This window comes from Malania oleifera, chromosome 2 (assembly GCF_029873635.1).
Source record: "Malania oleifera isolate guangnan ecotype guangnan chromosome 2, ASM2987363v1, whole genome shotgun sequence".
Lineage (NCBI taxonomy): Eukaryota > Viridiplantae > Streptophyta > Magnoliopsida > Santalales > Ximeniaceae > Malania > Malania oleifera.
Window position 1 is genome coordinate 21,876,973 of NC_080418.1, and position 12,034 is coordinate 21,889,006.

Consider the following 12,034-nt stretch of genomic DNA (forward strand, 5'->3'; position numbering starts at 1 on the left):
AACCGAGTTCAGTGCAATTTAATTTTGATTGGAAGAACGTTAAATCTGAGATTAAACGCATTCCCTGAGGAGACGATTTAGCCCTTGGGCTTAATATTACACGACGTAACTCCTATACTTGGGATAGCTTTCGAGCTGCTCATTTTTTGAGTGAGTCAAGTTTTTGGCGCCGTTGCCGGGGAATGTTGTTCTTAGTCTCAAATTTGCGTTTTTCCCGTCATCTTTATTAGTTTTAAGAAAAAGAAAAAAAAAATCAGAAAACAAAAAAAGAAAAAATTTCGAGTTTTGAAAAATGGCTGCACCTGCACCGCGCACGATAATGGATTTTATGCAACTTGAATATGCAACTGCATCCTCTCCCACTGTTTTGCCTTATGATGAGCTTAATTTCATGATGCAGCGCGGGAGGACGTCATTGCTACCCGAGTTCTATGGGACAAAATCTGAGTGCCCATATCAGCACTTAGCAGAGTTTATATTAACCTGCAACATGTTTTTCTCTCATGCTAGAGCTGACGAATCTACTAGACTAAATTTATTTCTTGCTACTTTGCAGGATAGGGCACTGATTTGGTTTCATTCCTTAAGACCTCACTTTATCACTAATTGGACTGATATGGAGCGTGAATTTTTGCATGCATTTTGTCCCTCACAGAAAACTCAATTTTTGCAGGAACAGATTCTTAATTTTGTGCAGCAAGATGACGAGACATTTAGGGCTTGCTGGGAGCGATTCAAGGATCTACTAAGCACGTGTCCACATCACGGGTTTGACTCATGGAGGTTAGCTGATTATTTTTATACTGCTCTTACCCCTGATTGCAAGTGTTTTGTCCAGACTATGTCTAATGGAGAGCCCGTCAGCGAGGATCCAGATCAGGTATTATCATTCTTTGATTACTTGGCTGACAATGTCCCACAGTGCAACACACGATACACTCAGGCACCCATGACTGCACATCCTATCAGCACAATTAGTGGTGGTGATGCATATGAACCACCAAACTGCCCGGATATTCCTCCGCCTCAATATCAGCCACAATAGATCCCTTCGAGCTGTACGTCATCAGACCTTTTTGAGGATAGCATAACACAGATGGCGAACATGCTCCAACAATTCATGCAAACTCAAGTCGATCATAATAATGAATTGCGGGACACCATTAATGCGATAGGCACGCAGTTGGATATCTTAGAAAATAAAGAATTGCTCGCAGAACCTCAGCCTAGTCCTCAAGAGTACCAGCAACCACAACAACAAATGCACGATGATCTCTTTGAGGCAGCAGAGGCCGCCATCACTTTAAGAAGCGAAAAAGAATTTCCCCAACCTGAGATGCTCATCGTCGAACAACCAGTTGTCGCAGCACTAGAAGTCATGGCTGAACCAGAAGAGGTCAAAGAAAAATCAGAGAAAACGGGGCTAGAAGCGGAGCATTTAGTTGATGAGGAGACTGATACTCATACGGAGTACCAACCTGTGGTACCTAATACTCCGAACTCAGAAATCATGAAACCGTCACTCCCACCTGAATTAGATGTTAAGGAGCCTAATGTGGAGGCAGACTCTTGCAGTGGTATGATGATATGTACACCCGATAAAGAGGGTGACCAGTCTGCTGAGCATATAATTTTCAAAGAACCAGGTATGACGACTGATCGATTGTGGCGGCTCAAATTTGGAGAACCACCGATGCAATTTATAGACCTGCGGCCACCAGACGAAATTCCTCCAGTGCCTCCGCCAAGACAATTGTGATGTTTTTCTTTCCCTTATTTTCCTTTTATTTTATCTTATTTTATTTTTAGTTAGTTTTTAGGTCTATTTTCTCATAGTTCGATCTTTGTTTTCCATTATTTCGCCACTCAAGTACGCCTTACTTTTCCCGTGCACAGTATTTTCTATTTCCCTTATACTTTCACATTGAGGACAATGTTCCACTTTAGTTGGGGGGGATGAGCATTCGCATGTGACACTGTGCACGTACACGTACCGGGTTTTTTTAAAAAATAAAAAAATAAAAAAATAAAAAATAAAAAAAAAAAAATCAAAGAAAGAGAGAAAGAAAGGAGGAGCACTGAGGAATTACATTGCAATATGCCATGCTTAACACTGACTCATACCCTTCACATACTTGCATATAACTTATGAATGACACTTGAGTCAATCATGCGTAGTTTCTCTCTATATGATCTTATGACTCCATGAAGAATCGATTGGTAGTACATTTATGTTAATTTGACTATATAATTTCCTGTATTTAGACGGCTTCTCACGAGGCTGAATAAACACATTCACGTGATTCATTGCACTTAGGGTTTCCTGTGAGCATTGAGAGAACATCCGTGGAGACTATGACACTTTGTGAGATATTCTTGAGCTATTTATCATCCTTTTGAGCGTTAATATCAAATCAGAGTTCATAGAACTCAATTCTCTTTTTCTGGATGATTCCTTGTACACTAGTCTTTATTTTTGATTTGCTAGCCTAGAGGTGACACCTAGTGGGGAGATAGAAACCTAGGTCTTGTAGCCTACTCAAAATGTGAAGGCTGAGCCCACCCCTAGAGACAAACTTAATTCATGGACCCCTATTCGAGCTCAATTCCCATTGATGGTATGAAGATTACAAAAGAAGTGTCATAATGTCCTTATGGATCAAGAAAAGACAGAAAATGAAGAATGAGCAGAAAAAAAGAATAAGCAACACACATGCACATGAAATGAAATGTCAATGCCGGCCCAAATACATATCACAAAAAGTCAAGGACGCACATATTTTCTACGTATGAAGATTCTTCAACCGGTTAATGCCTCAGATGTATTCACGACAAGTTTGTGAATGAGTTGATTTAGGGTGGTCTCAGTTGGATATGGCGAGTAGGTGAGAAGATACTAGGGTGAAGGACCCGACACCTCATAGATAGGCTAGATCCTTTCAAGACTAGTTCACTCCAACCAGCCGTGAGCCAACAGCCACGACCCCCCCCCCCTGCGACACCATTCTTCTCTTTCCCCTGTTTTATCCTTTCCCGTCCCTTTGGCCTCCTCTCCAGCAGGTACACAGCAGAGCACAGTATCGCTGAAACTCCTCAGGCTCCCTCTGCTGCAACTCCTACCCGCAGCCCCCTCTGCAACTTCATCACTGCCAGCCGAGCACACCCCCTGCCCAGCTCCTCTGCAAGCCCAAAGTCCCTCCTGCACGACTGTTCACTTCATACCAGCATCTCCAGCGGCAGCAGACTCCACGGCTGTCCACAGAGTTACAAACGGCTAGCTGTGACTCCTCCCTCTGTTTTTCTTTTTTCTCTTTTCCTTCTCTATCTCTCTCCCTTTGTTTTTTTCTTTTATGTCTTCTTTTATTATTAAAGTGGTTATGATCAATGTTTTTATTTAGTGAAGTTAATTGAAAAAAAAAAAAATTGATTTTGAATGTTATTGTATTTCAATTATTTATTTGAATTCTCAAGTAATATTAGCAGTGAATTTTATTCGTTTTAAATTAATTATTTTTATTCGTAATTTTTGCTAAAAGTTCGGTTTTTATTGTCTACGTATGTGTTTCATTGAGTTTTTATTGGTGCGTGGTTTAATTTCGTGTTCAAAGTTAGTGTCTTTAGTTAGCGTGAATTCTGATACTTACTTGATTAGACGTAGGATTTCCATTTTTTTTATTGCAAGCATGAGTGGCTAAGTTCGGTAACTCGGGGTGTGGGTCGATGTCGTTTGCGTTCCATGGTTTATTAGTTATCCTATGATATCATTGTTAAACTTTTATTTAGTTAAAACCGAAAATTGAAGGGATCGTTGATAAATCGCTAGCTCTTGCTTCTTGTTTTGTTGTTGACGTTAGGCACATAAAAACCTTGATTTAATCTAAGATTTTCATCAACTAATTTATACGACATTCGGTTGATGCGTAATAAGAGTTTTTTTTATTTTCTTCCGTTTGGATGTGGCCAATTTACTCGATTTTTAGTGACAAAATTTCATCTTATTAATGCCCTGATTGGATTAACAAGAAGAGGAGTAAGACCTAGGAAATTAGTAAATGGTGGAAGCAAGTAGACATTGACCCATAACCCGAGTGTTTGGTAAAACTGTTTCAGTTAATTTGTTTAGTTTTGGTTGCGTTATTAGATTTACATTTTTGCAAAATTGATAAAATTTCAGTTTCATTTTGATAGTTTACTCAAGCATCTCCCACTTTGTTTACTGTTTTCAAAATCATAAAATACCAAAAAGATTTTCAAACCCTATTTTTCAGCAACAGGATTTCACTAAACTTGCATAAATACTTTGATACTCAGTGGTCCCTGTGGAATACGATCCTGGACTCATCCTTGATACAACTTGACACTTCTGCACTTGGAAGCATAACTCAGAACGAGTCACCAAGTCTAAGCGATGCTTGAACTTTTCTGTGGTAACAGAAACTCCACTTAGTTGAATACCCTGCTCCTTGAGCGATCCTTTAAACCACAATGCTACCTTGGTAGCCTCAACCACTGCCTAGAACTCTTATCCAATTTTAACTAGTGTAACCTAAGACCGTACCCTGGATTTCCAACAATCAACATACCCCATTGTAGGCCTCTTGTCATCCAAGTCCCCTATGTAGTCTACATCTATGAACCTCACAACTAATGGATCACTCTGTTGCCTGCCAAAGTACCCCACTGCACTGGCGTAGGAAACCTTTGATACGTCCCGAACATCACCATCCATCCTTGAGTATTGAGCAGTAGACTATTTACTTTGATTCACCAAAGGTGTACCGATGACTAGTTTAACATTAACTATGCTAAACCTCTCCAACACCTGATCCACAAAACCACCCTGAGATAACCACAATCTTCCTGTAGCTTTGTCCACACAACCACCCTGAGATAATCCCATTCTCCCTGCAGTTTTATCCTTGCAATTTTTCAACCCAAGAATCCTCTAGGCAGCACCCAAAACCTTCATGTTAACTTCCTTTCTCAACAGAGTCCCTGACTGATTTAGCTCAGTCAAAACCTTCCCAACAATATGCATGTCACTCATATAAAACAATAGAGTAATTGCCCATTTGCATCCTATCTCCCTATCTCCCTCTAGGAGCTCCACCAACCCCCACATTTGATTCTTTTACAAAAACTCCATTTCCTCCACCATGAAACCTATCCACTTACCCTTCTCTTGGTCATGCGCTACCTCTTGAAAGGTAGTACGATCCTTCCTACTAGTAATGGATGCATAAGACATCAGATCATAAGACTTATACTTGGGCGATGGCCTGATAGTGCCTCTGTAATGACCCGAATAATCATGGTATTTAAATATTAAAGAGGGAGTGTAATGAACCGAATAATAATAATGTAATTTAAATAAAGAGGAAGGAAAATGGAAGTAGTAACAGAAGGAGGCAGTCGACAACATTGCACTTGGAAGGAATAACCAAGGAAAATTATCAGGGCCTCGTCGACGAACACAGGGGATTCGTTGACGAGGGTATAAGAGGACCTCGTCGACGAAGACAAGATTCGTCGACGAGAAGATACCGAGAGAGGGTTTTGGGGAAGTCTGAAATTCATCGACGAAGGTGTAGGTTCATCGACGAACTTTCTACAGGACTCGTCGACGAGGTGACGTGTCTCGTTGACGAATTCAGTCCTATAAATATCAGGATTTAAAAGTCAAAATTAAGAAATCTCTCTCACTCTCTCTCTCTCTCTTCCCCTTTGATTTCTCTCTCCTCTCTCTTCGATTCCGGCTCCGTCGCTCGTCAGATCGACGATCCGAGGCCACCACGACACTCATGGAGAAGTTTTCTGCATATCTTTCGAAGCGGATCATCGGTGGAATTCCGTTGAAATTCATCCCTGAGTTGAGGTAAGACCTTTTATGCCGAATTTGGTCTTACTGTAGTTATAAGAAATGATATTTACGTGAAATTACTGAAATTTAGTTATGTGAGTTTTCATTTTCAGGGTATTGATTAGGAAATCCTACGGGTGTGATTCTAGGAATACATAGGGGTTTTTTAGTTGTCAGGTAAGGGAATAAACTAAAGCGGTTATTTTTCCACACTTATTATTAATATTATCAGAAAAGTAATTTTCAGGGAATATGCATGATATTTGAATATTATTGAGAAAATGTATGTTATTGGAAAAATACTGCTATTGTATGGAGAATAAGATTTTAGAATGAAATGTACGGAATTACTTAACTTTGTGTGGCATAAATGTTATTTTCATGAAAGGTAATGATATGACAAATTTTACGAGTAAAACATGTTTTCAGGTATTATGAAAAGATATAGTATGATATGATAATTTTGACAAATATATGATAATTGATTTATTTTTAGAATGAAATGTACGAAATGATTTCGGCGCGAGGCCGTATATACATGAAATGATTCCGGCGCGAGGCCGTGTATATATGAAATGATTTCGGCGCGAGGCTGTATTTATGAAATATTCGGCACGAGACCGTATTTATGAAATTATGAAAGATGCTATAATATCATGTATTATATGTTATCAGAACCTGGATGTTAGTTTAGTTCAGTTTCAGGAGTTCGGTACCGTAGCTATATAGATCAGATATCTATATTCAGACTTGTGCTAACCACCCCACGAGGGGGTGGGAGATGGATAGTCGATGCAGCTTTTCAGTGTAGAGTTGTAGACGTCCACTTGGCAATCTGGACCAGGGTGTGGCGGGACCATCATACTTATAAACATTTTTGACTCTACAGTGGTCGGCCAGCCATTGTCGGGTCCCCCCTTCGGGCTGCATAACCCATTATGGGGGGTAATACATGACATCAGCTAATTATTCATCCTGAATATGTTTTTAGTATTATCAGTTATAACAGATGTTTTATGTACGATATAATTTAGTAGCAAATATGGAAGTATATGATTATTCAGTACGATATGATGAACGTTTACAGAAATATGAAATGTACTGTATATGTATAATTGTCTTAAATGTTCATGTTGCCACACAACTGTATTTAGTTTATTTTTCCTTACCGAGAAGTGTCTCACCATCGAACCTAATTAATTTTTCAGGAGACCCTGAGAAACCGGCGGGTTGTAGCCGCCGTTGAGCTTATTGAGTTACCCCACTATGAGGGTAAAATTTTGTACTAGGATCAGGATTATTTTGTTGTGAGATCCTACTTATATTTGGAATGTTATGGGAGATTGAAATATATATATATATATATATATGTTAGAATTGGTGTATTCCCAAGAAGGGGTGAATTGGAAATTTAAACTTTTTCTCCTAGGTAGATCTATCTAGTGGCGATATATGCACGACCTAGGGTCTGTCTATGCAATTTCCAAATGCGTAGATAAAAATGATGTGAAAATTAAATCAAACGCATCATTCACACCATAACATACATGTGCGGTAAATATAAAGTATAGAAATATAAACAAGGCACATGGTATGTTATCGGGGTTCGGCCAACTGTGCCTACATCCTCGCCTCTAGCTCACAAGTTAGAGGATTCCACTAATAGCTCACTTAAGGGTGGAGCGGCACCGTTTACAACTAGGTCAAATTAACACAAGGCTGACCTCAACCTTAACCAGGTCAATTAGCGGGGTTGACCTCAATCTACACGTCTTAACAGGACAACGCACCTAGCTTTCCTAACCGAGTCTAAGCTAATTCGGGACTATTCCAAGGCTAGTCTCCCTCTTCAGGCCCGTGCCTGAAAATACAACAGATGTGTATTACAATCAAATGGTACAGTGATTGTGCTTTCGTGTAAAGCAGATATGTACCCAAATACGCGCAATAACATACACCACAATATGATTCAATATGTAAGCTCAGTGTGGTCTAGATAGTTCAACTCTCAAAGGAATTTTCTATTAGTGTAATGCGTACGTGAGAGTGCGAACACTACAATCTTTGTATCACAAGATGTATTCAATCTAAGTGCTCAAACAAAGATATCAACCAAACAATATATATATATATGAAGCTCTAGCAATGTATAAGTTTGGTTTGCAAAAAGAGTTTAATCTTTGTATTCAATTAAAGATATAGATCAATGAATATTGTAACAAAATTTTTTCTCACACAAACAAATATCTCTTCAAAGATTTATCAAGATAAAACACACTAGATATTTGAAAGTATTTTGAATATATTTTGCAACAAAAAAAAATATATAATCTTCTCAAGATGTTGCAATGAAAGTGCAATACTCAGAAGTTTTATAAAATCCTTCTTAGGAGAGACTTATTAACAAAGTCCCCTAAGAATACTAAAGTTTAGCTTTCTATAAAATCAGATCAATCAAACAAGGAAAGGAGAGCAAACCTATGAAAACAAACACTTAATCCACTTACAAATGATGTAGGCACTAATAAATGATAAGCATGAGTGAATGAGGCTAAAAAATGAGTAGTATAGACTTTTGAGTTTTCAGAGAATTCTCCCATAATCAAAGTGGGTAATCCATCGTCATTTTCATAAAATGATCATATATATATATAGGCATAGGAGAAAATATGATCGTTGGGGACCTATTAGGTATTATTAGGGAAGTTTAATGATATTTAAAGCATTTTAATCCTGTTTAAAAAATATTTAACTGTGGTAAAAATCAGGGCAACCCGAGAGGTCCGGTCGACCAGAAATGTTTCGGTCAACCAAGTCTCATATGGTTCGGTTGACTAGGGAAATTTTGAACTAACGGCTCGGTCGACCAGGAGAGGGCGATTTCTTAATTTTCTAAGATTTGGTTGACCAAGCCATTTTGAACTGGTTGGTTTGGTCGACCAGACCGCTGGGATATCTCTTGAGGACCGTTGGTCGACCAGGTAGATGGAGTACAAAAAGTGCTCGGCCGACCAGATGGTCAAAATGTTGACCCAGGGAGGTTTCGGTCGACCAGGAGTTTTAAACTGAAATGGTTCGGTCGACCGGGACCTTGGTCAACAGTTGACTCAGGTCTAGTTTGGTCGACCAGGCCAAAATGAACTGTCTTGGCTAGTCGACTGAAAGTGCATCAAGTGTGCATTTAGGTCCCATTTTGAAACATACAAACCCTATTCAAGTGCCTAATACATACAAGTGCAAAGATGAGTGTCCTAAGGTCACTTGGGGTCCAATTTTGAAGACATCGAAAAAGTCCGGTGTCGTTCGACCCTAAGGTCTGTCTAAGGTCATTTTCATTTTGAGCTTACATATTAAGCCATACAGGTGATGCATGCAATTATTACAATCAAAGCCCTATTTACTATTACAGATCCTTTAGATGATAATGAAATAGAGTACAACATGTATAGGGTCTTCAAGGTCTTTATTTTCCTCCAAGGGTCTCCGAGTGCCATCATATGATACACCAGGATAAACTTGCACATCAACTCGGCAGACATTAAATACCTGAGTATTTGTCATAATCAAAACAAGTATATGACCTATAGGGTTATATATATATATATATATATATATATATATATATATATATATATGTTATTTTGGTGTAAGTAGACTCTGGTATTATGTTTTATGGTTGGATGGTTGTAATTTTATACTTACTGCTGCTTAGGCTTTCACTGTGATTGACAGGTGTCCCCGCTACCCATGGGTTTGGGTTGACTTTTCTATTTATTATGTTTCATTTTATATTAACATTTTTGAGGTCGTTACAGTTTGGTATCAGAGCCTAAGATACTAGGTTCTGTAGACTCTAGAGTGCAGCAGTAATAATACCAGAGTATAGGATAAGGGAATTTGAGGTTTGGTTTTGTAGTTTAGATGCAGGACTTCCGTGGTGGTTTGTGTGATTTGCCTAGGGTGACGATTTCAGGAAATTCATGGTAAACTATCTTCGGGTTGGGTATCTAGGTTGCAAAATTAAACCCTGAATTAAGATCAGGAGGGACGAATTAATTAGGAGAATGTCTTATATGAGTTGTGTGACATATATAGTGATGGGGTTTTGAGTTAAGTTATTTTCTTTTCAGGATGGACCCTGGTAGCAGTTGTGCCCACGCTAGTGGGAATGAGGGTGCTGGACCCTCAGGTACTGCAGGTAGTGATTTGAATGCAGTCTTACATAGTGTGACAAAGCAGGTTATGACCGAAATTGCTAGGAGTTTGAGGGAATAGGGTGGTCTGTCGGCAGGCCACGGTAGCTCGATCAAGAAATTTATAAAGATGAATCCTCCGGCTTTCTCAGAAGGAATAGATCCTGCAGTTGCTAAAAACTGGGTACAGGAGATAGAGAAAATATTTGCAGTGCTGCAGTGTTCAGAGGAGTAGAGGGTGCTGTTTGCCACTTACAGACTGACTGGGGAGACTGAGAGATGGGGGCGGTGGTGAAATTAATAGAGCAGTAGAGGACAGTATCTATGGAGATGACATGTGAGTGGTTTAAGGAGACGTTCTTCGATAGGTATTTTTTCGCCTCATCTAGGGAAGCTAAAATTAAGGAGTTCCTGAATCTGAAGCAAGGACAACAGACCGTACAACAGTACGTGGCGAGATTTATCAAATTATATCGCTTTGCCCCGTACATCATACCAGATGAAGCAAAAAAGTACGACAGTTTGAGAGAGGTCTGAGGAGAGAAATTTATAAGCAGGTGTCAATATTAAAGTTGCAGGATTTTGCTGAGCTGGTGGATAAAGCCACTATAGCGGAGATTATGGAGCGGTTGGAGGCTGAGCAGCAGAGGCAGAATAAGAGATCCGCACCTTCCGATTCCCAACAGGGGATTGGACGTGGTTCGTGGAAGTGAGGTGGCTACCACAGAGATCAGAGGCAGGAGATCGGGAATTGCGGTTTCCAAGTGTGCAGCCATCTCCAGCTTGCCTGACTTGTGGGAAGAGGCACCTAGGGGAGTGTCGTGTTGGGTGAGGTGTTTGCTATCGATGTGGGGAGCCAGGGCATGTGATGAGGGATTGCCAGGCTCATATTGGTGCTGCTCCTGCTCCTAGACTTGCTTGCGGAGGCTACCAGGTGCCACGTGGAGGCCAGCAGAGGAATATGGCCCCAGCTAGGGTTTTCGCTTTGACGCCTGGCGATGCTGAGATGGCCGGCGGCTTGGTGATAGGTATGGTTAACATGTATTTATTTAAAGTTATTGCACTTTTTGATTCTGGTGTCATACACTCGTTTGTGTCCTTGGGGTGTGTTAAATTGTGTGGGGTTGAAACACAATCATTAGATGTTAGGTTATTAGTGGCTACACCGACCGGATCAGTGGTGAGATGTAGTAGGGTATTCCGTGGTTGTCCCGTTGATGTTCAGGGAAAGATTCTATCTGCTGAGTTGGTGGTGCTAGATATGCACTGGTTGGACATCATCTTCGACATAAATTGGCTAGCAGCTAATTCTGCTATTATAGACTGTTGTGCAAGAGAAGTGATATTCAGACCTCCAGGGAAATCAGAATTTAGATTTACAGGGTCACGAGTGCAATCTTTACCTCAGATGGTCTTAGTTGTTTAGGCGAGGAGACTGCTCCAAAGTGGCTGTCAGGGATTTGTGGCTTTTATGAAAGAATGGTCAGGAAATGAATTGAATCTTATCAATACACCTGTGATGAAAGAATTTACAGATGTGTTCCCAGATGAATTATCACGTTTTTTGCCTGATCGTGAGGTAGATTTTCCTATTGATCTACTTCCAGGTACAACGTCGATCTCTAAAGCACCGTATTGAATGACGCTAGCAGAGTTGGTAGAACTAAAAGATCAGTTGTATGATTTTTTTGATAAGGGCTTCATACGACCTAGTGTATCTCTGTGGGGAGCTCCAGTGCTATTTGTGAAGAAGAAGGACAAGTCTATGAGGACGTGTATAGATTACAGAGAGATTAATAAAGTGGCAATCAAGAACAAGTATCCTCTACCCTGTATCGATGATTTGTTTGACTAGCTCCAGGATACATGGGTGTATTTGAGGATCGATCTTAGGTCAGGCTACCATCAAGTAAAGGTGCGAGCAGAAGATGTATCGAAGACGACCTTCAGGACTAGATATGGGCATTATGAGTTTCTTGTT